The following is a 27,117-nucleotide window of genomic DNA, read 5'->3' as shown; positions in this document are numbered from 1 at the left end:
GGCCAGAGAGCTGTCTGAACAATATTTGGTCTAAAAGAAGCAGGGTTTTTTTTTAACAACTGGAATTGACTGGGAAATAATTTCCTGTTCTCTCGTGGGATTAAATTGACTAAAATGGGAACAAAGTGTGATGAAAATCCCCTCTGTACCCCCAAATGAAATTTGGAGACATTTTGTAGCCATGGGGCACATGTTGTTCTCCCCCCCCCCCCCAGTTTAAAGTAACCATGAGGCAGTCTCCTTGGCAAAGTTAAAGGATCATTTGTGCAGATGTCTCTTTAATTGTTTTGACAGTTGTTTGTTCTCTCCCGGCAGTTCTATGTTATATGCACATGCAAACATATACTGTGCAAGCTACCAAAACAAAGTACAGAATGCATTGGCCTCACATACCCTCTGTAGCCCTATTTTCAAAAGCAAATAGCCTAGTCTGTGTAGCATCAAAGTTCATTTCCATGTAGGCTCATTTTCACAGCAGTATGCTACAGCATGGACTTTTTCCACAGGCTTTCCAATTTGTTTAACATGCTACTAGATGGGCCAAAAAGCCTCTCATTTTTTCAGTGCATTAGCATAATGTTTGGGAAGCCTGTGCAAACTTTGTAGGTTATTAGCATAAACGTCCACAAGCTAGAGTGGGTGTTCAAGATATTGAGGTCAATAGCATGTTGACTTGCATCCTGGGCAAATGGTTCCACCTTCAGCGAACAATTGTTCCAAGCACTAATTCTTCTTCAAGAATTACTAATACTGATGTTTCCAAATGAGATAAATTTCTTGAAAACTTTAGGTCTGTTATGTACAATGAAGCATGGAAGACAAAAATGAACTGGAAGTAGAGCATCCTTCAAGAAAGGCCATTCAGAAAGACATAGTAAGCTGTGCCACCAGGAAATAGGTTTTGGGTTCTTGTTAGAATCATAGCCAAATATTATTTTTAAAAACCCATTGCAAAAGTGGTAATTGTATTTAGTGTGCCCTGTTGATTAGTTTCACTTTAGTATGGAAGTTCAAGGCTGAAAATGGACCACATAGTTAATTTTCCTGCTAGAAACATGCATATGTTTCAATAGCTAATATAATAGGGGATGGGTCACACCAGTGGACTTCAATTTCTTTTGTTTGTTTGTTTATGTATTATATGAGTTCATCTTCCACTCAGCATGGGAGAGTGCACTGCAGTTCAGAAACCCCATCATCCAGGCATGGGAAACTGGAATGGAAGCTATGGGATAGTCTGATTAGAATTGGTTGCTCAAAAACCAAATTCTATATTTATATTTGCTGTTACAGTCAGCAATGCCACCAAAATACCTTCTCTACTATAGACTATTTAATATCATTCAGTGCCAATAAAATCAATTTTAACAGGGATATGTATCAGGTTTTGGCACTGAATGAAGCCTTCAGAAGGCATGAAATTGCAACCAGTTCCAGCTCAGAACAAATGGGGAATTAAAGTTTTCAGAACAGAAAAAACTCAAGCAAAGTCAAACATATTTAATATGTGGAATTTAACAAGTAGTAAAGTCAGAAAAAGAAAGACTATCCCATCTGTCTGAGCCAACAATATATATCAGTGATTATCATTCCTTGCCAATAGTATAGCTCATGGAATAGATTTCTCCTACTGCCACAGCAAACAAGTTACATAACAATTCCTTTCACCAGCTGTGAAATGCCCCCCCCCCTCTCATTGTCTCTTAGGACTCAGTAAGAATGACACATCTCACTTGCAAAGTTTAGGTAGTTGGTACTTCCCCTGCTCCAGTGGATTCACTGTTTGGTGAACTTTATTTATTTATTTATTTATTTATTTATTTACAGCATTTATATTCCGCCCTTCTCACCCTGAAGGGGACTCAGGGCGGATCACATTACACATATAGGCAAACATTTAATGCCTTTTAACATAGAGCAAAGACAAACAAACATAGGCTCCGAGCGGGGCTCGAACTCATGACCTCCTGGTCAGAGTGATTCATTGCAGTTAATTGCACTGGCTTGCTCTCCCACCTGCGCCACAGCCCGGGCCCTTTGGAGAGTTATTACTGCCTTCAGGTCCTCTTCTGTTTCCCAGATGTATGCACCAGTACTATCTGTAAGCCAATATTATTTATTAGTAGTATTTATTTTCCCCTTTCTTACACCAAGTATGTCATGACGACATGCATCGGGTTGTCAACCAGTTTTTCATTCAGAAAGACACAGGCTAGCTGGTGTAAAACAGTTTAATCATTAACTCAGATGGTTTCGGTTCAGTCTTGACTATTGACCTCATTAGATGGGCAGAATTGCCCATCCTACAACACTTCCACTTCACTTGAGACATGGAGCCTGCTGGCTCCCATCACATGATGTCAATCTACTTCCTGTGGAGTTCCATGCCTCAAGTGAAGTGGCAGTGTTGCAGAAGGCAGTGGTGGCAACACATGAGGCTTACCTGTTGCATAGGAAACAACAGGGGGAAGCTCGTCAGCACTTCCCCCCCCCCCCCATGAGATGAGGTGAAGGGGAAGGCAGGCAATGTGAGGTGACCGGTCCCGTCCCCCCCCCCCCCCGCCCCGGCCCCGCTTAATGTGATGAGATCCTTTGTTAATCTCAAGTTGGTCAGCCACACCATCAAGGAACTATAAATGACGTATCACTTGAAAGTGTGCCACAAATCATCACCATTTTGTAGAAAAGTAAAAGATGAAAGAATGCAAATTATTACCTGCTAAGTTAAACATTTACAGAGGGTTTTTTAAAATTTAGTATGGCATGTTGCTAATTTGCTCCATAATGTAGATTATAGAAGGACATGTATTTTGTGATTATTATGAAAATAAAATGTGTGGTAGCATTAGCAGGCCAGGCAGGCAGCTGGGATCATAAAATTGAAAAAAATAAAGCAACCCAATAAGATGGCATTCCATAAGTTAGATAAAGTTGTGAGACTCCTCATTGACTACCGAATGATTTCTATCCCTCCAAATGAGCTTTTTCCATGTCATAAAATCCATTAACCCTCTTTCATAGTAAAAATGAAATTCTTGAAGCCTATAGTTACTTTCAACCTAATGCACATCCAATTATTTTAAAGAAAAGAAATGGATTACAAATAGTTGAAAAACCCTGTACAATGTGCTTTGGGAAATGTCTAGAATAACAGGGGGAAAGAGTTAGAAACTCTCTATTGCCATATATTACACTTAAATGGAAAATCAGCAGAATGGCACATTGTGACACAGTTAATGGGAAATGAAACTCATGATCAGAAATGAGAAATGAAACTTGCTTTGGGTGCTGCACACTTGAATGCAAATCAGACTCCTACTGCAGTGAGTGTGGATGAATGGTGCAGTGTCATCTGTAGAGTGGTGCTGATTACTGATTAAGCAAGAAGAACTGCAGATGTGCATTGACTATAAATAAAATGTCAATGTGATTGTGAGATGCTGCCGGTGCCAGGAGGAAGCTAACTTGTTTGAGAAAAGTAAAGCTCTTCTGAGTAGTTAGAATGCCTGTGATTTCTCTATAATCTAGGAATTGCCCCAAATAAAATTGCTCCTTATTTTAACTATCTTGAAGCTTTGTTGTTTCATTGGTGTAGTGGCCCCTACATCACTGCACAGGAGAACTGTTATGTGGTGGTCAGCCTTCTGGTAAAGCATATAGCTAGACTGGTCTTGAGATAGCAGACACACAATCCACCACTAAGACCACAGGTTAAACTTCAGGACCTTGTAAATTTCTCATAACCTGTGTTTTAGTACCACAGTCTTCAAGAGTCAGGGTCATCTCATGCTACAAGATAACAACAAAGAAGGACTTTGTGGAGGAAAGTTATTTCTAACCCCACTCCTGCCTAAATTTATTTTAGACGACTGTGAGACTAAAAAAGGAAATATTGGACAAATTCATTCAGGGTTTTTTTGCATTAGACTGAATTGGAAGATTTTGTCCCATGTCTACGGAAAACTTACAGAAAGTGTATCCAGAAAGTGGTATTATTGTGGGGGAGGTAGCAATAGGCAAATCAATCCAATCCAAGCCTTGCACAGGTGAGTCCAAACATTTATGGAAAATGAAGGGAGACACAGTGGCAAATTTTCCCCTTGTCCAGAAATTATTACACAAAGCCAGTAGTCAAGTTAATTGAAGCCCTGGTGGCGAAGTGCTGAGCTGCTGAACTTGCAGGCCAAAAGGTTCCAGGTTCAAATCCCGGGAACGGAGTAAGCGCCCTCTGTTGCTTCAGCTTCTGCCAACCTAGCAGTTTGAAAACATGCCAATGTGAGTAGATCAATAGGTACCGCTCCGGCGGGAAGGTAACAGCGCTCCATGCAGTCATGCTGACCACATGACCTTGGAGGTGTCTACGGACAATGTCGGCTCTTCGGCTTAGAAATAGAGATGAGCACCAACCCCCAGATTCGGACACGACTGGACTTAATGTCATGGGAATACCTTTACCTTAAGGATAAGTCAAGGAGTGATTAAATACAGTAAGCCCAGATGTCAAGAATATCAAGAAAAACACAAGCATCAAAAGAGCTTCCAATTGAGCAGATGAAATAGTTGTGAGTAGCAAAGACCCCCAGGAGCTGCTAGGATAATTATAGATGGCTACCTCTGTACACCAGGTGTTGATTAGTCTGTGTTTTTATTTAACAGGCATTGACAGGCATAAAACTACTACTTTTCTGTTTAACAACTTCAATGGATACAGATGACACTTCAGTGTCTACCACATATTGCTGAGTAGAAAGCCCTTCAGCTCTCCTGGGCACCAGTTTATTACCACTTAATTACACGGGGCTTTTTTGTGTCCTAGGACACTTCTGCACAAATCCAGTGACGAATGGGCATGTTGCCCATCACACAATGTTGCTGGATTCCTGTGGAGGCCTTGCCCACAACTGGAGTGGAAGTATACTAGGAAGCTTCAAACCTGGGAGCCTGTGCATGTTGTGCTGGCTCCATTGGATCCACACTGTTTTGGCAATGCTTTCCCTGTGTGATGGAGAAAGCATTGCCACAAGAAAGCAGCTCGCCCCTGATGTTTTGCCATGCAGGCTGTGTAATGGACTCCATCGTTTCATGGAAAGTGTCCTCATCTGGAGCCAGAAACTCCTTATCATTGAATCTCTCTCTATCAGATTCCAGAGGGGGATAACAACTGAGATATAGCCTTTTCGATAGGAAAAATACAACTAGTCCCATCCAATCTCAATCCTATTTGTTGTAGTTGAGCCAGCTGGCAATATTACAAAAAGTAGTAAAAGGACTAGTAGGAGGAAAAGGGGTAATATTGAGCAGCTGCCTGATGAGGAACAACAAAGGAAATGTATTAGGGAGATACTTATAGCACCGTCTGAAGAAGACAAGTTTGAAGGGTTTTCAAGTGATGAAGAGTCAATGATTGGAGAGGGAGACGAGATGGATATGAATAGAGGAACTAAAAGGGTTACTCGGGAGCAGGAATCAGATGAGGAAAGAGAGAGAAAGAAGCTCCGGGATACACTTACTGCTCCCATAGAAGATGAGTCGTTTTTGGGTTCCTCTGGGGATGATGGGTCTGGGAGTGATGAAAATGTGGAGGGCACATCAGACTGGACTAGGGTTCAGGAAATGAGGGATGTGTTTGCAGAGTCAACTTCTGGTGATACGTTTGTGGGATTTTCGGGACAGGACGATTAAAAAAAATTAACAAAAAATTAACTGGAGATATAGGTCAGAAATGAACTGTAAAGCTTGTATTGATTCCTCATAGATAACAGTGTGTTCCTGATTCTGTTTATGAGGAAAATAACATCATTTTTAGAAGGTGGGAGAAAAATACACCTTTAATTTTAAGACTGGACTTGTCTCTACATAGTCTCTGTTCTACTACATGCATGGAAACTAAAATATCTTTAAGGCTAGATGGCACCAGCTTTATTTTGAGAAATGAATTAAACAGCAGCATAGACCAGTTTCTTAGACATAGACAGCTTTCTCCTTCCCTGGACTTTTGGACTGGTGACTTCGGCTTTGTTTGAAGACCTTCGGTAACGACGTTTGGATTGGCTAATCGTGTTTGCAGCTTTCTCCTTCCCTGTACCTTCAATCCTGTTTGACGACTTTTGGACTGGTGACTTCGGCTTTGTTTGAAGACCTTCGGTAACAACGCTTGGTTTGGCTAATCAGGATTGCAGCTTTCTCCCTTCCTGACTTCGGCTTGTTTGGATTCCTCTCTTCTGAGAACTGCCTTGGAGTGGCTGTTGTCTGGGCGGAGTTCTCTCTCCTTGCTCCTGGCTGACTCAACAGCGGTTTGAAAAGACATCCCGAGGACGCCGCTAATCTGCTTCTTTTGTCTTTTGAACTTTGACAAGTTTTGCTTTCCTTTAAGTACAGCGCTACCTCTGGGGAGGCTGCTTCAAGCGCTGTTTGTTGCCAGTTCTGTTGACTGCATTAAATCCGGATTATTCTCCTATATAATCCGGATTATTTTCAGTTCTTCCTTTTTTAGCCCGGTTTGGGTTTATATTTTGAGTTTTGGTCAGAGACACTGCAGTTAAGTGTCTCTGAGCCTGTTTTGAGTGACAATAAACCTTTTGTTTACATTGTTAATTGAGTGTGTGGCTTTCTGGGATGTCTGTATTCTGACACTATTCATCTGTCCCTTCCTTCTGATCCCACTAACTAGCTGCTTGCTCTAGGACTGGGGGGTGGGGGATGCAGTATGCAATCTCAGCTTGATGTAGGGCAAATATTGGCCTGGCGCACCCTCAGCAAACCACCTCACTGTACCTTCTACTAAAAATAGCTTCCCCATCTACTGTAAGTTTGGTTTTCTGGTTTGGCAGTGGGAGAGGAGAATCAGAGTATGTTTACCAGGAAACCATTGTTCCAGGTAGAATTTTTCTGTTGTTGTAAAAGGGAGGCTGAGTCTTAAGCTGCATAAAATGTATTTTTCCCCTCTATTTTTTTTTATAGGAGAACTGAACAGATAATCTGTCAGGCATAAGCACTGGAGATACTTTTTTGAAATCCCTACAGGTCAATTTCCAAATTGCTGTTCCCAAAAGAAAGCCATACAAATATTTCCTGACAGAAATGTCTTGGGTGGAACAAAACCTTCTTTTAAACATCCTTAGACCCGTTCTCTCTTTTACAATTCATCCAATTCATTGGATGCTATCTGTTACTTCTGCTTTTGTTCTGCTTTAGGACTATTTTTCATCTGAAGAAGTAGGGGAGGGATCAAGTGAGCTAGGGGTGCATCAGATGGGTTGTGAGCCCCATGTTGTCCACAATTTCCTTTGTTACAACTCTTGAATCAACAGTAGAATGTTCTTCCTCTTTCGTGCCTGCACTTAGTGTTGGGTAGTTTTCTCAATGTTTACCATGGATATCACATTTCATTGCATAACAGCCAGCACCACATAATACTCATACCCCCATATTTGGGGTCTCAAAATGCCCCCCCTTCCTCACATAATCATCACAGGTAGTTTTAAACAAAAACAACAACAACATCCCTCCTCCCTTCCCCTCCACAAACACAGCTCAAACAAATGGGGGGCTCTCTATCCTTTCCTTTTTGTCTCGGGCATAAGGCAGGTTTTTTTAAAAAAAAAACCGAGAAACCGGCGAGCACAAGGCACCAATTTTATTTCATTGTGTAATAGTTGTACAATCCTTTTTCCAACAAAAGGGGGACAAAATGTGACTACTATGTGATGAAATATGGTGTTTCACATCCTCTTTTCTCCCAACATGAGACATGAGGTGACTTAAAATATACCTTATGAGTTATTTCTGTACTGAAGATACTAGTGAAATCATTATAGTTGGAATCTCTATAGCATAATTAGAAACAGTGACGTTCCTTAGATGACATTTTTTCCCATGATACCTTGTTCCTAGATTGGATACTGCATGGAGAGCAGACTTTGAGAAAAATTAGAATAAGGTAACATTTTACAAACTTGAACAATTCTAGTGCTTTAAATATACTGAGGTTTCAATTTAGGATGGATTTAAAAGAAGAGGTTAACCAGAAAGTTAGTTTAAAAATTTAAATTACTCAGCATTTGTGATGATATTAGAATATCCTTTAAGTATGTGAGTGAAAAGGGGAATGACTGGGCTAATTATTCCCACATAAGAGAATTTTGATTAAGTGACACTTGAATAATTACAATTAATTATTCACATTTAAATTGTGAAGTACAAAGTAAGTGTCTGATTAAATTGTCAGCTATGGAGGCATAATATGATTGGTTTGTATCAAGGCCCTGCTTTAAACAATTCCCCCTTTTAATAATGGAAGTGAAATCATTAGCCAAAGGAAGGAAGGAAGGAACAAAGGAAGGAAGGAGGGAAGGAAGGGAAAGAACCCAGGAAAAAGAATATTAGTTCATTTAAAGCGTATCCTTGTTATACTGGCCGTTAAATATTTAGCCCATACTAAAATATTCCATACTACAGTATTAAGTTTATTTTCATTTGCTCTTACTGCAAGATATCAGTCTTCATCCATTCATTTTCTGAAACTATTTATGATTTCAGCAAATAATGTTTAGTATACTGAAACAGGTTTTATGAAGAGTGAAATTGTTATCATGAACGTCTGTATACATTACTAGTTTGTGTTTACAAGAGACCACTGGAAAAAGGGACAACATGCACGGAGATGCATTTTATGGTTATGCACAGCCCAAGTAGAGTAAATTTTACCATTGTGGCAATTTATTGTACTCTCTTACTTTCCTTAACCATACTTTAAAATAGTAAAGTTACATATGTGTAATAACTGCAGATTATTGCAATTCCTTATAAGATGGCAAATATTTTTAAAAATAATGTATATTAATTTCTGGTCCATCACAAAACTACATTTTCTCCCAGTTGTTTCAAAGGACCAAAAATTACATATTAAAATGCTAATTGCAGGGGTTTCCTATTTGGACATTTTCTTTTTTAAGGCATCAACTAAAATCATTATTATACATGAACAGAAATATTAGTAATATAGTTTCAGTACCTAAGCATCCAATTCGCAAATAGGTTTTATCATCTAGAGTTTATTTAATGACAAATCTTTGGTCCCAATATTCTAAAGTTAGACAGATTTTTCTGGTTGTGATGGGTTAGCTATAAAATGCATGGACTACTAAGAGAACATCCTCTAAATATCTATGGCTTCTTTCTTCATTCCATTGCAATGCCGATCACCTATCTTGGATGCACTCATTTATTTGGAATTTTAGCATTCATTGTAGGAACTGTGTTCCCTCTGTAGCACTCTAAAGAAGCATGTAAAAGTGAGCATTTGGACAACTGGACCCATATGAAAAATGCCAGCTATAGCCCATGAATGCCAGCTGAGCCCTATAGCTCAGGTTCAGTATTGCATGCCTTGCAAGTTCCCACCCAAGGCACTCTATGCAGTCATTAGGCAAATTTAGAAATGGTGGAACCTCTATGAGTGCACATGGGCAGATGGTAGCCCCCAGGGCAGCAAGTCAAGTTGGCCTGCTGCACAATTTAATTGAAAAGCAGTGATCTCAACCATATGTTGCCCACTGTAACATCAAAAGCCTTCTGAACTTAGTGTCGCATATCCCTTTTGGTCTGTGATTCTGATAAGTACTGAACTATTGTCACATCTTAATTTTCCATGACTCCTCCAAGGTAATAAAGTTGATTGTAGTGAACATGTTTTCAAGATGTAGTCACTTCAAATATTTAAATTTACCAAATCAAAATATATCCATGTATAGCTATTATACCTTAGATGCCTTCAGTTACTGCATTTATTATTATTTATTGCTAATAATATTGGCTCTTCCTAGACTTAATTTTCTGAGAGTTGATAATATTAATATTTACTGGGTTATACAAGGGCATTACTGTACAATCAGTACAATTCCTCCATGGCAAGAATACAGTCCTCATAAACTAGGAGGTAGCACTTCGGTTCAGCCATGTTTTGTTTCAGAAACCACACAGAACTAGACCTAGAATAGAAGCATAATCTGACATAGTCACCTGAACAATTGTATATATTTAACACAAAGTTCAGCCATTTGATATGTGCTGGTGTTTTTTAAAAACAAACAAAAGCATAGGACAAAAATAGTCCCAGGAAATGTATCCCCCCCCCCCATTTTTGTTCATGCAGAATAAATGGGCCATTCCACCTTTAGGGAAAACAACACACTTCTGCATTTAAGCACAGGTCCTGTTCAGAAGTTCATGTTAAAGTTAGGGAAACACAAATTGATCCCTTTGCAATATGTGAAGCCTTCTATGTCACTGTGGTGGTGGCATGTGCTGGTTATTCTCCAGTTGCGTGATGGGGCCCCACCGGAAGTAGCTCTACATCATGGGAGGAAATAGGAGCCAGTGGGCTTGGCGGAGAGGAACCAGGATATGCCACCAGAATTACCTTGTTTGATGAGGTTGTTAATCACTTTGCCACTCTCTTTTCTTTGGATGTCTAATCTGTGCTACTCTTATTTCTGATTATTACAGAAAGTTTGATTTTTTTTGGCTTGTACAATGTACTTTTTTCAAGATGTCAATGATTCAATTTTATAACGGTTTTTTTTAATTAATATTGAAGTCTTGACTTCAATTGACTTTTTAAAATGTGCATGGTCTCGTTGGAGCAAAGTTTTTAAGAACAAAGAGAGTAAAGCTGGTATAGTTTTTGTTTGCTTTGAGGATTATAAAATTATTTCAGGGAATTCATATGTTGTATTTCAAGGGAAGAAACTTTGTATGTGCCTTGTTGTACCATAACAAAGTATGAATTTTTGAGGCTGCAGAAGAGTGCAGAACATGTTTATTTCTTGGTTAATATGAACATGATTAATTTTTGAAAGTGTTAGTTGTTTATGATCAGAAAAAAACTTACATGCTCTGTAATACCTTTGATTTCTGACAACCCCACCACCCACCACCAAATAATCATTACTGAGATATTGTACAAGCATATTTGCCAAGACACAATAATAATAATAATAATAACAACAACAACAACAACAACAACAACAACAACTGCAAAAAGCCACCCTACTGGGATCTGCATGCATCATCCGAAAATACATCACACAGTCCTAGACACTTATGTGCGACTTGTGATTCTGTGATACGAAATCCAGCATATCTATTCTTTTTACTGTGTCATATAATAACAACAACAACAACAACAACAACAATAATGACAAAATTACGATTTGTCAACTGCAAAAGACCACCTTACTGGGATCTGCATGCATCATCCGAAAATACATCACGCAGTCCTAAATCCTTGGGAAGTGTTCAGCTTGTGATTTTTTTATACGAAATCCAGCATATATATCTCATTTTCCTGTGTCATACTACGTCTTTGTGTCAATAATAATAATATTTTTAACTTGCCCTCTCTCCCCGGAGGGACTCAGGGCGGGTTCCAAAAAGAAAATTGACAAACATTCAATGCTTTACTTCTAGAGTACTTCAAAAGCCTTTGGACAGTCATTTCCCATTTTAGGCCAACCTTTTTTAATAATTTCTTCAAAGGAAAATAGTAATGAAAAATGCAGCAAGTGATGCATAGAATTATATTATTGGTTAAGTAATGTGTGTGCAGTGTCAATAGATTGCTTTCCAACATAGTAACCATTTAAAGAAATGAATTACTTTCTAAAAGTAACTTTTCAAATTTTAAAAAGTTAATGTTGGAAAATTCCAACTACAAGGCAGGGGTGGGAGTTCTCCATTACACTTTTCTTTGTTACAACAAATTTCGATGTGTGTATATTTCTCATCCTTTTCAGTATCGTCACAATACCAAGTCCAATAGTTATCATTGATACAATCATAAGTCAGGAAATAGGGCTCATCATCAAAGTAGGCTGCGTACGTATAACATCGTCCCACTTCACTCTTGCAAACACCAACTGGAGAATAGCAATATTTCTCATTTCCAGATGAACAGACTTTACACATGATGCCTTGGACTTAACTGGTAGTTTTCCATTCTAGTGTTCCTTCACCATGTCTGCCGTTTAACAGAGAGATTGCGATTTGCAAACATTTTTTAGTTGAGATGTTCCAAAAATTATTTTGGAACAATAATAGGGATGTCAAGATAATGTTATTATGTTTCTTGAGGCTCTGTACAAAGGGGAAAATCAAGAGAAGGAGAGAGAGAAAAGAAGGGAAGGGAAGGGAAGGGAAGGAGAACAGCCTGTAAGTCCATTCCTTTCATGCCATATAGTGCCAACCCATGACATCATGCCACCTGAGATGAAGGACAAGTAGTTATCACTGCTCTTCCCAAAAGCAGCTGGAATTGAAGTTATTATATATACAGTATATGTGTGTGTATATAAGTTTGTGTATAAATCAAGGGCAGGGATTAGAGCCATAACTATGGATTTTGATATGACAAGTCAAAGGTTATTCTGCAGAGAGACGAAAGTGCCACCACCACCTCAGGGGACCGGCCACACCTGATTGCAACTGTCATTTTCCTGCCCATTCAAAAAGCCATGGCAGAAATAATAGGGGGGGGGGGGCAGTGTTTTAAATGTTCTTCCAGGTAGGACTATGCTTTCAGCTTTCCCCACTCTATTCAGATATGGTTCTTTTTTGAATAAGAATTACTGTACAATACTTACATTGACCCATGGATAGGTCAACCTAGTATTTTAGGGTAGTTTTTGACTAAAATATCTAGATTTATACACTGAATCTTACTTCAGCACTGGCAATGGAAAAAATGTTCCACCACACCTGAGACTGAGGTCACAAGAGATATTGTTGTTGTGGTAGCACAGTGGTTTAAAGCTTCTAGCTGCAGGAAAGTCTGCTGACTGAAGGGTCAATAGTTCAAGCCACGAGTTGGGGTGAGCTCTCAACTGTCAGCCCTAGTTCTCTGCCCACCTAGCAGTTCAAAAGCATGCAATGTGAGTAGATCAATAGGTACCATCTCCAGCAGGAAGGTAAAAAGGCGCCCCATGGAGACATGCCAGCAAAGATCAGAGAAGGCTATGGCTAGCAGACTCCGTCAGCATGGAAAAAATGGAACAGCAGCACCTCCCCATGGCCGGAAGTTGGGCATCATGTCCAAACACTGGAAATGGAAAAAGGGGAAGACCTTTACATTATCTGTATATTGTATGTCATTATTCATTTTAAAAGGCATTGAATGTTTGCCTTATATGTACTGTAATCCACTCTGAGTCCCTCCAGGGAGATAAAGCAGAATATAAATAAAGTGTATTATTATTTTATTGTATGACACAGCAAACAAGATAGACATGCTGGATTTCATATCACAAAATCACAAGTCGAACACTTCCCAAGTGTCTAGGACTGTGTGATGTATTTTCAGATGATGTGTGCAGATCCCAGCAGGGTGGCCTTTTGCAGTTTTATTATTATTATTATTATTATTATTATTATTATTATTATTATTATTATTATTTAATATTTAGCAAACTTTCATTCAGGAAGGCTTACTATAAAATTCTGTAGGGAAGAATTATGGCATCCCTTTGCCCACCTTTTAGTTGATAAACCCACTCACCACATTCAACATGGATATAGTGGGTTGAACATTGGCCTATGACTCTGGACAGCAATACAGCATACTCTGCTGTATATAACAGACATCTGTGCATTTTGCTATGACTCTGGACACCAGAGTTGAAATCCTCATCCAGCCATAAAAATCAACTGAGTGGCCTTGAGCAAGGCACACTCACTCAGTCAGTTTCAGGGGGAGAAGGCAAAGGCTAAAACCCTTTTGAATGACTCTAGCCCAAAGACAATCGCACCTTGTGATGGATTATTCTTAAGGTCCCCCTAAACTGGAAATAGCTTGAAGGCACAAAAAACAACAAGAACAACAACTGTGGCCAGTGGAAAGCCCAGACAGCAGCAGTGCAGAATGTCTAGCTGCACACACAACAATCAACATACTCCTTAACTTTCTTTTCTTCTTGGAGGCCCTTAGGAGGTACTAGGGAAGAAGGTCTCTGCTGTGCATCCAATTGTTATGTGGAGCTGTATACTTCTCCATAGTTGTTCTCTGTTTGGTATTAAAGCAGCATGAACCTTGTCCCATATTCAGCCTGGCAGTATACTCATGGGGATAGTAAGTTATGTGGCAACAGAGATGTGCTCCAAAAGTGGGAAAAGTTAGGAAATTCAGGGAAAATAGTCAGAGGAACAATGCCAGCAGCTTGAAGTGATTGCCTCACTCTGCCACCATAGCACTATGATGCCAGTTTAACTGCCATGGTGGAGCCCCCGGTGGTGCAATGGCTTAAACCCTTGTGCTGGCAGGACTGCTGACTGACAAGTCAGCAGCTCATACTGGGGAGAGGAGGTGAGCTCCCTCTGTCAGCTACCACTCCCCATGAGGGGACATGAGAGAAGCCTCCCACAAGGATGGTAAAACATGAAACATCAGGGTGTCCCCTGGGCAACGTCCTTGCAGACAGCCAATTCTCTCACACCAAAAGTGACTTACAGTTTCTCAAGTCACTCCTGACAAGAGGAAAAAAACTGCCATGGTTCTACCCCATGGATTTGCAGTTTAGAATAGTGTGCTTTCAGCCAAATAGCTCAATTTGCTACAGATCCCTGGATTCCACTGGGTGCAGACACAACAGTGAAATTGGAACCAGTGTGCTATTATTATGCAGTACCAAAAAGGGCCTGACTTTCACATTCATCCTGTGCCAAGTCAAGAAAATAAGAAGAACCTGGCTACTTTGTATGCTATTTTAGCTCCTCCGTTTCTTGATCAGGGAATGATTTTGTTCTTCATGGCATATTTAACACGTACAGGCTGTCAAGAAAATAAGAATCCAAAGTTGACGAAGCCCAAACGCTTTGCATTTTTATATTATATCCTACAGCTGAGACCAATGGTGGTGGGGTGGGTGCATTGGGGATTATTTACCTTAATTTGTCTGTCATCAACTGTAACCTTTTCCTTTGCCTTCCACTTCCAATGCCCAGTACATACTGCTGATGGAAAAACCAAAGGGCCTCATTTGCAATTGCAGATTTGGTTCTGGGAAAGCTTGGAGAGTAGTGATTATTTAAAAGCCAGCTGTAGTATTATTGTTATCCTGAGCACTACTAAAATGTAACAAAGGTGATTGCTCCTAATGAACTTGGATTACCACTTTTCTACTTTCCATTTGATCAATGAAAAGCTATTAACATTTGGTTTAGATTAATAGCCACGTTGAATTGGAAGTAAAAGAGGCATTAAAAAATACTGATAGGACCAGTCTTCTGGCATTAGACTTCAAGGCACCAACACAAGCTCATGAGCTCGGCTTCAGATTTAATTCTAGATGTCCTTTCTTTCTTGCACACGTGAATAAATAGGAAAATGATTTCCGTTAGAAACATCTCCAGTCTCAGCTGAAATGCAATCATCACAGTGCCTAACTGTTGTGTGTACACTCTCTAACTCAATTTTCTCAGCATTATTTAGACACGCTTGGTGCTTAAGCCTGATGGAAAGACTTTCTACCCATACCAATTAAACTAAACCTGCAGTTGCAATCTATCCTCTTGACCTTGATCTTTTTTTGTTCCCTTACTTCCACTAAGTCTGATTTCCTTCTGCAATGGTGTCAGCATTTTTGAAAACAGTCTTGCATCTCTTTATAGGAAATAGAAGATTGCAAACAGTATATATCTGCCTAGTTCTTTGTCACAGATCTCTTTTATGTTGTCATTTGCCACTTTGCCCCATGTAAAGCTTCTGCTGGTACAGGAACAGACCTGTTAATGGGCATGCTTTCCCTAAGTAGAAAACATCAATAATAGCCTTACCTAACTGTGCTGATTTCCAGATATGTTGGACTACAGTTCCCAGTGTCCCCAGTTCAAGTAAGCATTTGTGTGGCTTATTGTTCATTACATCAGGAAGGTATGGTAGGAGTTCTTCTCCAATATGTCAAGGGGAAATAATAGATTATGGAGTGCTTATCTGGAATAGTGGGACTTAAATGTTCGTATGCCCCAAATTTAGAATAATCCCATAATTGAGATCTGGGACTTCTTCACACGTACCACCGGAATTGCTGAGTATCACCACAAATTGCGGAAATTCCGGTGGCACCCACCCAGGGGGTCATGAGGACCTGTTGCCTCGCATTTCGCACCATCCCAGCTTCCCCCCTACCTCATCACACGGGGGAAAGCCTCTTCAAGCCAGTTCAACCCATCTTTCTCAATGGAAAGACTGGAAGCCCCCTGTCGTGCGGCGGCAAGGGTTTGTGCCAGTTTTTCCCCTGGGGCCATCCCAAAAGTACTTCTCTGGGGTGTGATGGAAGCCATCATGCTCCATGACAAAACTGCCAAAAACTCATCACTGCTGCCAAAAAAACAACCTGTGTGAAGAGGTCCCTAGTTAAATTTTATGCTTTAGGATGTTTTGATATGGATTGTGTAAGTTCAAGGTGACAGAATGACAGATCTGGCCTTGTTGTGCTCATAACCTTGCTGTTGGTAGATAGGGTCCTCCTTTCTGCATGGTTTTGGGGAAAGAGTGGCATGATGTCTGGGGCTGGACACATCAAGTGGTAAAAAGGTGGTCTAGGCATCTGAAGGAAATGTGCAAGAGAGAAACAGACTGGATGATGGCTAGATATTCAGCTACTGGATGAGACAAAAATATTGTAACAAAATAGAAATCCAGATTCACCACAACTAGCACAGACTGTTCAAAAATTCAGATATATTATGATAGCACCAAATCCAACAGATGGGTTTTCAGTACACAAAGTCTGTTTTTAGTGCCTTGCCTCACTTCCTTCCACCTCCTTTTGTAAATGTTGTGCAAAAAATAGACAAATCAATATAAATTTACTTGATTTGCATAATTTATGCAGGCTGCAGAATTCAGCATTTCTTGGCATGCAGTTTGAGTTCCCTTGGCACATAAATACTGCTTGGGTTTTCCCCCTCTTCTTTTAGTTCCAGGGCCTCACCATGCTGTCAAAGTAGGCTTTAGCAGACACTGCCTTTTTCTATATTCCCAAAGTGTCATGGAGTCCTAGTTAGTAAGAGTGCTAAAGGCAGTATATGATTGCCATAATCAAATGGATGAGAAATTGCTCCTATATATAGTTAGTTATGACTTGCTGTCTATAAAATATTTTCAAGTCTATTTAAAGCCTTCAGTTGCCCCCAGAACATTGACATTTCCGACAAGTTTATTCATCATTACAATTTAAGCAAATTATATAGTCAGCAATGCGTAAGCAAAGCAGCGTGTTTTACTCAGAAAAGGTAGAACTCTGCATATCTTTATATAGATATATTCTGGACGTTGAATACAAATTAAAACACTCTTTGTGTCATTGCAAACTCAACTCTTCAATAAAAAAAGACCCATGCAGCAATAGGCTGAAAAATAGACACTGTTCACATAACCCAATGCAAATGATCATGACCACTTACCAGGCGCTTCTTCATCACCGGAAATCTTGGCATGAAGGGAAAAACTGGAGGAGAATAAACACAGAGAACAAAAAGAGGAGTCTTAAGCCAGAGTGAAAACTCTAATTCAAAGAAAGAAGAGGATATTGAAGCATGTTTGTTAGTTAATGGGAATTCCTGATAGAAATATTGACTTCAACTATTTGCAATGCACTGTTATTCTTCCATTGCTGTGAGAAGCTTAAGATGGCAGACAAACTCCCTTCCTCCCCAAATATTATCCATATAGCAACTCTGTGAGATGGATGAGAAGCTCATTTGATTTATTGTTTTCATAAGTCAAATCCATACATTTCTGTGTAAATCTGACAGAAAGAAACTTAGCTTTTAAAAAAGACTGCATGTAAGAAGAAAGCAACACAGAATGGTTTATCTTATTCAAGCAGACCTATGGTACCAATAAAGATCCTTTCATTATTTTGAATCCTGACAAAGGAACAAGTCTTTTGTTTGAAATGGAAAAAATGTAAATCTATAAGGCGTGTTCATACTTAACCTGAATCAGGGCTACCAACACTCACTTTAGAGTAAGAAACAGAGTGGGATGATGAACAAAGATAGATACTATAAACTGTATATTTTCTCTTCAACACATCATGTAGTTTAAACTTGAATTCATTGTTTAACTGCCTTGTATCCCATTTTAGGAGAAAGGCAGGTAATAAATAAAAAAGCCAACAAACTAACAAAAAAACATTCAGTCGTTTGTGATACATCCCATCTAAATGAAGCACATACAAGCTCATTTAAGCTCCATTAAAAATAGGGTTATTTGAGACAGAGAAACATGAGGGGGGAGGGGACAACAAGAAGGACCAGAAGCTCACCATGTAGGAACACTGAGGACCTCTTCATACGGGACTAGAACAGTCTCGTTTTGACATTTTTGGCTGGGCCTGGACAGAGACTGCCGAATGTCATCAGACAATGCTCGGCAGGCCCTGCCCACATTTCTCCCAAAGTGGAGGGGAAGTGCCAAAAGGCGCTTCCTCCACCACCACGAGAGGAAAGTTTGTTTTGGGTAGCTTCAGTGGAGCTATCTGCACTTTCCTCCCCTTTTCCTCATATGATGGGGGAAAGGGCGATGAGGCAACATATGTTGCTGCCCTTTCTCCCAACTGATGGGGACAGGGTGCCAATGCACCCTGTCCCGTCCCCATCGTATGATGGGGGAAGGCGAGAGGAGGTGCGGGGCACCATGAGCCGTCCCACATGCCTTCTGTTTTGCCAGCTATTGCCAGAGAAATGGCACAGCTGTGAGAAGGTCTTGAGACTTAAACAGCATCTAAGTCGAAGAACTGTAGACCCTAGGTGGATAAGCTGGAAGGGGAAATAAGTAACACTAGAAAGAAGAATATAGTCCCTGGTGTTAAAGCTGGCCCATATCTGACTTGGAGTTACTCTGAGTGACTTGCTTGTTGAAAGAAACTATTTGGTTGATACCTTTTAAGAGAGAGATGACCCTGCTCACTGCATAGGAAGTCTTAATTTGCTTCATTGAAGTTTTCATGATGCTTTTCCTGCTGTCCTCAGAGTGAAAGCCCACATAGGAGAGTTCTTCCCCTAAGAGAAAGATGCACGGCCCACGGCAAGAAGTTCATATGAAAATACAGTGAGCTCTTGGTATTTAAGAAAATGCATGAGCTCTTGGGATTTGCTTCCAGGACATTCTGTGGATATCAAAAACTGTGGATTCTTAAGTCCCATGATATACAGTGGCATAGTAAAATGGTGCCCTTTATATAAATGGAAAAATCAAGATCTACTTTCTTTTATCTTGTTTTTTTTTTAAAAAAATCAAGCTATGAATGGTGGAATTTGTGAATGCAGAATGCATGGCTACAAGGGCTAGCTGCAATCTATGATTGTTCCTTCTGGTTCTTGTTATACTATTACCATATACCGTATTAACATATTTAAAAGATAAACCATGTTGGAGAAGGGTGAAATTCCTTATCATGCTACGTGGGGATTCTATTCCTTTTATATAAAAATGTCATCATGGGGATCCATGCACAGCATTTCCCTTAATTACCTCTGAAGCAAACATCATGGAAAGGTTTAATTAATTAACAAATCTTTCTGTACAGGTACCTGGTGTGTATGAAAATTAATAACAAGACTTACATGTCACTTTGGAATCTGCTGATAGGAGCTAATGTACGCCAACTGCAGATATATCACATTAGCTCATAATTAATTTCTTCACCTTCTGTGTCCAAAATTTCATTAGATAGTGATGATATACTGATTATTAAACAAACTGTGGAAGGCCAGATTAGGTCTTGATTTCATTGTATCCTAAAAGAAAAGAAAAGAAAAGAAAAGAAAAGAAAAGAAAAGAAAAGAAAAGAAAAAATCTTGCAGGACAGCAAGGCAAATAGCTCCCAGTGACTTCAGCAAATGACCTTTTTGACATGAGAGAGTGGTTGCCATGACACATCCCATCTAAATGAAGCACAGAGGAGCTCATTCATTAGCATCCATTCAAAACAGGTTGACTTTTTCTTCTTGTCCCTTGTCACAATGATTCAGTGTCAATAGCTCAGCCACCTTGCAATTTTTGCCTCCAGAAAAGGAATGTCTTTTTTCAGTGATGATTTGAGGCATTCCAGAAGAGAACCAAAGAGCTGTCACACAAACACATTGACACATTCAAGCAGCTGTGCCCTCAAAACATTTATCTCCTCTTCAGATTTCTTTTCTTTCAAAACAATTTTTTTTCAGTGTGGACAACAACAGGGTAGCAATGTCTTTCATATGATGATGTTCCACAACTGACTTCCAAATTGGCTCCATATCCCATTCTGGATCTCCCCCCCCCCCCCAAAAAAAAGTGGTTAAGTTGATCTGTAGCCAGTGACACTTGGTTACATAGTGTTATTCCTCAAGATTGTTTAGACAATTCCCTAACCTCTTTCAACTGCATTTGTTTTCAGTTCAACATTACATATGTAGTACAGTATATTTGATTAACTATCTAATAATTTTCCAGAAATAGAGGAATATTGGGGGGGGGGGGGGTTGTTGGTAATACGAGTCAAGTAAATAAAGCAGCTGTATAGGGCTGTGATCATTTGTGAAAGGAAAAAACAGGATGATGTTAAGTGTATGTTCCAAGTCCATTCTTCATGGTTTTAAATACCTATAAGCTATAATAGTAAAAGCAATAACAATACTTAATTCAAAGGAAGGGGTGAATGTGGGAGTGGGCCTAGAAATCAGCACTAGGAATCGATCATTAAGTTGATTGTAAATGGAGAATAGGAATTCAATCATTATCAAAAAGTGGTGGGAGTATACTAATTTACTTCCTGACTCATACAGTATTCTCTAATAATATCATGGTCTTTCCCTGCCTAAGTCACCATCCAGAGTATCTGCTGATTACTTTGTCCAAGTCAGCTCTTTTCCTCAAGTCACATTATGGTTACTGAAAAAGAGCACACTCTTGGCTGGAAGATACCAAATCTTGTCGCCATACAAAATAATTTGTAAAGAATATATATATATATATATATATATATATATATATATATATATATAACAAAATTATACCTTCAACAGAGGAGCCAGACAATCCAGCCTTATGAGCATTATTGATGTTGAGCACACAAGCCCCTGCACTCACATTGCTTTGACATTCAGGTGATTACTGCCAGGAGTTCCACAGAGTCATAGAAAGCCTGTTTTCCCACTCCACAGCAGTTTCAGTCACTCAGAAATATTGTATCCCCTTTTCAAAGCAGCTACAGTAGCTGAAAACCGCAGGCAGCTGCTCTCAGTTAAAGCTCCCTTGTCCTCTGCTATATTTTAACCAAGACTAATAAATTGTATCTGCTTTCTGATTTCACTTCCAGCCTGTAAAAGAGCTCCTTTTGCAGGCTCCTCTTGCAACCTAAAACTGACAATAAACCCCTTTCCCAGCTGCAGATCTCCACCGGCTTGGCTGAGGTGGTTCAGGACCGCCTCAGGAACAACGGAATGCGGTCCCGCAAACCACGTCTCACGGATTTGCTCTAGACCAACTCCATTTCACTCCAGAACACTTTCAAAAACAAACTGCTATCTTGCTTTTTGCCACAACGGCCCCGGTTCCCCTCCTGACAGATGAATTGGCTTCGCTTTTTATGAATGAATTGCCCTTTATGACTGAGCATGGGCAATGCAATCCGAAATGTCCTTTTGTGCCTTCCTATGAACTCTTGGGTATCAGGGACCCCCTTTCCCCCTCCTGCATGAACCCCTTGTATCCCTTGCACTGACTCCTAGTTCTAGGGGAACCTCAAAGCCTCTCACCTGCTGGGCTGCAGGGAACCTCTGGGATCCCTTGCTTTGTCCCCTATGGGAAACACAAGGGAGATCGAAGCCCCCTGAAAGCCCCATGGATGAAACTTGTGTGTATGTTTCCCAACAAAATGGGGATGCTGGATCTCCTTTCTCCCTCATTGTGAGTCCCACATGTGTCTCCTATCAATTTTATATATTTTTATTATTGTATTTTATGATATCTTTCCCCCATATAAAATGAAGCACAGTGACCCCGTTGTGAACTTTGGCCAGCATTCCATCTTGACCTGAGTGCCACCAGCCTGCCACAGGCCCATATCCTGACTCAATTGACTTATCATGATCATCATCTGGAAATAACACAATGGATTTGGAGGACAAATGGCCTTGGAGGACAAAGCCAGACCACTTAAGAATGGAGCAACCTTTGGACATTCTAATCATTTCACATGAATGGTATATCTCCTCTGTGGAGAGGCAAGGTATGCCACAGCTGTTCAGGACAATGCCACCTTCCTCTCTCCGGATTCTGAATCACCTGATCCCATCAAGACTGCCAATGCTGCTGCCTTTTTGACAATGGATCTGACATCTAGGTGTCAGACCCCTATTCAAGAGACTTGTTATTTCAATGACTGTATCAATAGCACAGGTCCGGCTTGCAGGGTCTGGGGTTCTTGCCAGACCACTTGACAATAGACTCAGTATAGGGTCACTCATTAATTCTTTCATCAACTTATGATTGCCTTTGTTTCTCCTACTGCCGCACCTCCATCTCCCCCATTGGCCAGCGGGGGAGAGACGTCACGGGCGGGGATCGCGCTCTCATTGGCTGAGGACTGCTCCTCCTGGCCTCTTATGTCAGGGATTCCCCTGATCAATCAGAGCAAAGATGGTCGGGTGGGCAGGAGCGCAAAATTCAAAATGTAAAAAATATAAAATGTAGATTTTCTTGTGTAATAGTATGCCGGTTCTTCTTGCATCTTATTGCAACCATCATCCTACTCCAGCTGGACCAGAATAAACTCAGTGGCCTTCGCTTCGAAACTTGATGATACTTTTATTGGGGAATAGGGAAATCTTTATTTGCTTTTCGCAAGCTCGCCAGGTGTTGTGCAACCCTCGTTCTGGAGTCTTGTGCTGGTCTCTATTTCTAACGAGACCCCCAAATCTTTGATCTCTATATCATTATGAAACTATGTAAATATGGCTTTTCCAACATCAACACATCTGTTGATTTTAAATATATATCATTCTTTCGTTTGCATGCCTGAATAGAAATTACATCCTGCTTTTCTTATGTTATACAACTTTTAAAATGTAATGGGACAATTATAGAGAGGCTAATTCCCTTCACTCTTAAGCCTAGAATCATAGAATCATAGAATCATAAAATAGTAGAGTTGGAAGAGACCTCATGGGCCATCCAGTCCAACCCCCTGCCAAGAAGCAGGAAATCGCATTTAAAGCACCCCTGACAGATGGCCACCCAGCCTCTGCTTAAAAGCCTCCAAAGAAGGAGCCTCCACCACACTCCGGGGCAGAGTTTTCCACTTCATGAGACTTGCATATATATTTTGTCTGAGGAAGAGTATATGAATGTTTGCTGTGTGTGTATATATATACCTTCAAGTTGGTTTATGACAACCCTGTGCATTTCATAGAGGTTTCTTAGGCGAGGAATACTCAGAAGTGGTTTTGCCAGTTCCTTCCCCTGAAATATAGCCTGCAGGATTTGTTACTCATTACTCATTAGCCATCTCCCACACAAGTATTAACCAGGGCTGACTATGATTAGCTTCCAAGATTACTTGAGATCTGATATCTTTAGTATGTTGCACACATGTGAAATTTATTCTTGCTCACAGATCCATACACTGAAAAATAGTTGGGGAAATTGAAGAGAAGATATCAGAGGCAGTACCCCTTCTCAGAACAGCTTCGATCCAAATAATGGTGGATGTAGCTGCCGCTGTGACAACAGTGAACACCGATGGAAATGCCAGAGCCTTACATGGGTAACAGCAGCTTATCTTGAAGCATATGTCTCACTCCAAGTTCTGGTGGTTATCAAATGAATGCTGGAAGAATAGTTATCATGACCAGTAGGAACTCAGGGACTAAGTCAGAGATACTTTTCTTAGCTCTTTCTACTGGCCTTGCTAAGGCCACATCTATACTCACTTTTTAATATAGTCCAAAGCTAGGTTCAAAATGTAGCAGTAGGGCAACAAACTCCCACAGAAGTGCAAAAAAAGAAAACCCTTAACATGCGTAAGTTCTTTGAAGTTTGTAATTTCCTAAATAATCACAGCAAAACCACTTTTTCAATACTGGTTTGAAACTGTATTAAATGATCAGTGTAATGGCTAGATACTGACTGGTGATTCCACATTTCAGTTATAGAAAGGAGAGAGATGGGACTGATGATGGAAAGGTGGAGGTAGCAAAGTCCCTTTTTGCATGTAGAGTCAATATGTTTCATAATCATCTGTTTGTGTACCATTCTGACCTTCAAGGCCAACTGAGATATGCAGGTATTAAAAATAAAATTCCATGATATGACTTCCCTTTAATTGAATCTCAGTTGAGTCCTATGATAATGCACGCACCTGAGAAAGTAGATGTATGACACATCTACATGGACTGCACCAGGAGGACACAGTCCTTACTGTCGGGGGTCGGGGGGGGGGGTGGAGCTCTCTATTTTTTTTATTTACGTCATTTTTACCCCGCCTTTCTCACCCGGGGAGACTCAAGGCGGCTTACAACAACCGGCAAAATTCAATGCCAAACAAAATCAATAAAAATCAACAACAACACATTTAAAACCATTAACAATAATCAATAAAAATACATTATACAAACATTAAAACTATATAATAATAATTTTATATTTATAAAATATAAATTACTTAATTCCATTCTTCCATGAACATTGCACATAGACCTTAGTTCAGACTGTGTCAATATAATGCTTACTCATTAAATGCTTGCGCACAGAGCCATTTCTTTACGCTCTTCCTGAAGCCCAGAAGAGTCGGGCCTGCCGGATGTTACTGGGGAGGGCGTTCCACAGCTGAGGAGCCAACAGAAGCACGAAAGGAATACGCCAAACAGAAGGAGAAGGAGAGAGGCTACAAGTAGGAGGAGGAGGGAGGAGAGGCCAAAGGGGCAAACTCTCATCTCCCATCCGGACCAGGATGAGAACAGCAATAGGAAAGTGAAGGTAGGTGCCAATCCCCTGCAGCGTATGAATAGCAGTACTAGCTCCAATTCAGAACATGCTCTACTCTTACATGACCTCAAAGCTCTGGAGCATTCTTTGACTTTAGCTAACATGGAGCAGAATTGTGTTGAGCATCCTTATCCTACGTTGGGGATTAGAAAGACTCATGTGTCATGTGGACACCATGGGGCCAATTCTCACCCATCCCGCTTTATTGTGCCCATGTAGATATTCCCTTAGTATATGAAATCTTATGCTACCAACTTCTTTCTTTCAGGGCCCTTCTACACTTACCTAAAACCTGGGAGGAAGCAGGCTAAAATAACCCTCTTACTTTTGGGTTTCAGTCCTCATCCCCTCCCATAACTCTGGGCTTTCCCTGACGGGGGGAGGGGGGCTGACTAGATGCTATCCCAGGTCAAGCAAAGTTTTCCATCCCAATAAAAACAAACCCATTAAAACAAAGCCTAAACTTTCTCAATTTTGATATGCACCTCCGAGTATGTGAGCTGTCTGCTGGGAAAAGAGGAGGCAAGGAGCCAGAAATCCTGACATGATAATATGTTACATTGGATTACAATCCATTTTTCAGAAAAAGAAGCTGCTGTCCAATATCTCTTTCTTCTTTCTTTTGTATCCCATCATTGGGGAGGGGGTGTCTTTTGTTTTATGAAAAAATAAATCAATTAAACAGTAGTTTTCTCTAGCAGTTACACTTTTTTTGATAAATGTACATATGATGTGCTATGCTTTTGTTTTTGTAATTATGGTAAGAATTTTTTGTGGCTGGCAAAAGTACTTTTAAAAAGTTTTCTCCAAATATGTAAATAATAAGATTTAGGGTCCACTCACCATATCAATCCAACAATATAGGTTAATTTTAGATAAACAGATGCTGTACTTATTTTTTCTTACTCTAAATGAGGTCAGATTTCTACTACCAATTTAACAATTAATTATGTAATTTGCTGCCCTTGTTACTTTTAATTCTGCCTAATTGTCTGTTCACTTTAGAAAGAGCAATAATGAGTAATGATAGTAAAGAGTGGGGATAAAGAACAATAAACAGCAAATTAAATCTCCTCTTTGTGCAGAAAAACGAGTGAATTTATATTCTTCAGTGTTGATTTTGTGTGCTTAATTCTATGCTGCACTAAAGGCTTTTATGGCACAGCAGACCAGAGATTTCAAGCTCCAATTGATAACATAATCCATTTTAGCCACTACTGTCTTATTAGAATGCAAAGAATTTCTCTAGCTTTTCAAATCTACACACCATCCTCATACTTTGCCACATGATTATACTGTACTTTGAGTTCATATAAGCTATATCTTAACATTTATTATACCACCAAACAGAGTTGTATCCCTCACTCTGGTGTATCTTTCGTCAACCAAAAAAAATTTGCTATAGCAAAATGCTGAAAAGAACATTACGAAAATATTAAATGTGTGGGCTACTGAGTTCTAGTTTATAAATAATGCCCATATTGCCTTCCCAATCCCACTTTCCCAGGAAATTTAATTCTAAAAACCCAGGTTATATTTCATGGTCTCTGGAATCAACAAGCTTAAATCAAGTAAGGCCCCGTCTACATTGACCATTTTATGTAGTTTGAAGCTAGCTAGCTTCAAACTGTGGCAGCTAGACAATGAACAACTCAAAAACGCATAAAATAATTCCCTTAATGCACACAAATGCTTTTTGGTTTGTGTAATCACCATCCAGGCCTCAAACTGGTTTCAGGATTTTCTATATGCAAAACACTTTCTTCAATATAGGTTTGAATCTGACTTAAGTAGTCAGTATAGATGTATTCTAAGAAAGATAGAAAATGGGAGTGGAAAAGACTGTTGTAGATGTTCTCCTAGAAGTTAAAATTACTAAAAACCATTTTGTTTTTCCATATTCCATACTCTCTGTTGCCTCTCTTGCACAGTATTGGATATGTATCATGACAACCAATATGTAGCTCTTTAAATTTTTTAACAGCAATCCACAGTTCATGATCTATGCAATCAAGGACTTTGATATACTATATATAGTCTTTTGACATATACATTTAAAATTAGGTATTTTTATTTCAAATGTGCTTCCTTCA

General features: G+C 39.8%; 2 long non-coding RNA genes across 2 annotated transcripts in view; one reads left to right on the top strand and one right to left on the bottom strand.

The window, feature by feature from the left end:
• Positions 1–26,396, top strand: part of LOC103279210 (uncharacterized) — a 39,803-nt gene extending 13,407 nt beyond the window's left edge. Inside the window, exons 3-4 of the long non-coding RNA XR_506638.3 lie at positions 23,655–23,804; positions 24,790–26,396. This is a non-coding gene — a long non-coding RNA (uncharacterized LOC103279210). The remainder of the gene's footprint in view (positions 1–23,654; positions 23,805–24,789) is intronic.
• Positions 1,486–20,945, bottom strand: LOC134296222 (uncharacterized). Its single transcript, XR_010002838.1, has 3 exons — positions 19,624–20,945; positions 17,458–17,501; positions 1,486–2,099 (listed from the first exon to the last, which is right to left on the bottom strand). It is a non-coding gene; the product is annotated as an uncharacterized LOC134296222 (long non-coding RNA).
• Positions 26,397–27,117: the final 721 nt, after the last annotated feature.

This window comes from Anolis carolinensis, chromosome 2 (assembly GCF_035594765.1).
Source record: "Anolis carolinensis isolate JA03-04 chromosome 2, rAnoCar3.1.pri, whole genome shotgun sequence".
Classification (NCBI taxonomy): Eukaryota; Metazoa; Chordata; class Lepidosauria; order Squamata; family Dactyloidae; genus Anolis; species Anolis carolinensis.
Note: the sequence above shows the minus strand (reverse complement) of the source record. Positions and strands in the feature narration are given on the sequence as shown.